Raw genomic sequence first — 2,349 nt, 5'->3', positions numbered from 1 at the left:
GCCAGGGCACTGCTGACTCAGGAACAACTGGCACCCACCAGGACCCCCAGGCTGTGGCACAGAGGGCAGAGTCACAGCAAGGCACAGCCCAGTGCTGTGGGTGCTGTTCTATGCCTGCTCCCCCAGGGCTGTGGGAAGTGAGCTGGAAAAGGGAGACGGCAAAAGGAAAGCCCAGCGTGCTGCACCCCTCCCCTAAGTCAGCATTTTTCAGCATCTACTAAAGCTCGAGATTCCAGCCTTTAAATCCTGTCACAGCTCCAAGGTCGGCGGGCAGAGACCTGCTCAGCTGAAGTGTATTTTCTCCCGGGCTTCACACTGCTGACTTTCCTTGTTTTCCAGCTGTTGAACCCGCTTCCTCAAGGCTGTCGTTTCCCGTCCTTTCTCCGCCCCTCCACGACCCTGCGCTGTGGGAGCCGGGCCGGTGCCCTCGCCTCCCCTCTGCCCGTCCCCTTCATTCCCGGCTCCTCAGCATCCCCCGGAACAGGAGCCGGGAGGGAGCCGCAAGCGCCAAGACCCCGCAGCCTTGACCTTGGGGGGAAGGAGCAGCGCAAGTCAGGAATTACAGCTGCAAAATTCCTGCGAGCCGGGCTGGGGGAAGGGCCCGGCTGCGATTCCTCCTCGCACACAGCAGGGAAAACGTGGCCCCTTCCCAGCGGCGCTTCCCTGCCGAGACCCCGGTGGCCCGTGTCCCGCAGGAGAAGCAGCCGGAGCAAGGAGGACAGAGCTGGAGACTCTGCGGCCGCTTCCACGCGTTTCAAGTTTTCCATAACCTCACTTTGCAGCCACTGGACAATGCCGAGGAGCCCAGACCCAGCCGGGAGGGCCCAGCAGGACACGGGGGGATGGAGGGCCCGCGGGCAGGTCCTCGGGCACGGCGTGACCTCTCCGGTCTCGTGCCTCCCTCGCTTGGGCCGCTTCCGATCCGCTCCTTCCCAAGGAATTCGTTGTCCTTGGCAGGCACAGCGGGAGCGGCTGACGCTCCCGGATCCCTGTGCCAAGGTGGATTTCGCCGCGTGAACCCGTGGGCCGGGCCCGGGCGGGATGAGGGACTTTGGGAATGATGCCGCCGGAGCCATCGATGTCTCCTCTTCCCACCCCAAATACACACGGGAAGGAAGGACCTGGGAGGGGGGTTAAAATCCGAGCTGGGATAAAGCAAAAAGAGAAGAAAGAGCGAAGCGGATGACAACTTTTACTTATTTCAACATCGGGGCTGCAGACAGAATTCCCTGAAAGCCCGGCTCCTTGGCCGGCTCCAGAGTCAGCGTTATGGGAAGGTAATAGGAAGCAGATGGGCTCTGCTCGGGGCCAAGAGGAAGGTTCAAGGTGCCTCCTAGTGCAGAGAAGAGGAATTTAACTGCTTTTAAAGATTCAGGGCCCGGCGGCTTCCAGGTTTCTCATCCAACTTTTGCAAATTATGAGCTCAGGTGTCCTTTCCCCCCCTCCCCCCTTTTTTTTTTTTTAGACAGAGAAATAAATACAAACACAGATTTCTGCTTCCATCTCGCCCCCATGGGGGGAAATACTTGCCATGCACCCCTTCAGCCCTTCCAGTGACATCTTCCAGATATGCAGTGACTGGGAGCAGTGGGAGCTCTGGGAGCAGTGGGAACACTGGGAGTAATGCAAACAGGGGAGCACTGGGAAAGCAGTGGGAGCACTGGGAACAGTGGGAGCAGCGGGATAAGTGGGAGAACAGAGAGCAGCACCCCAGTGGGAGAAGTGGGAGCAGTGGGAGAAGTGGGAACAGCACCACAGGGGAAGCACTGGGAGCAGTGGGAAGGGTGAGAGAGTAATGGAAACAGTGGGAGCAGTGAGAGAGCAGTGGGAGTAGGGGGAAGGGTGGAAGCGACAACAGTGGGAAAGCAGTGGGAAAAGTGGGATAATTGAGAGCAGCACCCCAGTGGGAGCACTGGGAGTACTGGGAAGCAGCGGGAGGTGGGAGCAACAACCCCGTGAGAGCAGGACCCCACAGCTGCACCACCTCACTCCAACAGCATTTCTGAGCTGTGTTATTTTAATGAATGTGTTAATGAACAAAATAAAATCACCAGCCCTCAAGGTTAATTTTTTTTCTTCTCTAAAACGGGGAACTGGCCCCCATAACCACACTATGGTTATTGGAGTTATTGTGATGTCACATCCCACACTGTGGTCGCCTTCAGTCCCAGCTGCTCCTGACCCTCCTAGGGGCTGAGCAGAACTTCAGCCCCTACAGGGGCAGCAACGTGGCCATAATGAACAGCTCCTACAAACAGTACTGCAGGGATTTCTGCTCCTCCAGCCATTCCAACCTGGGAGTTGTCCTACCAGTTCAAAATTTATCACTGGGGAGAAGAGCTGTGAACA

Source organism: Corapipo altera, unplaced genomic scaffold (genome assembly GCF_003945725.1).
Source record: "Corapipo altera isolate COAL_440 unplaced genomic scaffold, ASM394572v1 108, whole genome shotgun sequence".
NCBI classification, from domain to species: domain Eukaryota; kingdom Metazoa; phylum Chordata; class Aves; order Passeriformes; family Pipridae; genus Corapipo; species Corapipo altera.
This window is presented reverse-complemented; position numbering follows the sequence as displayed.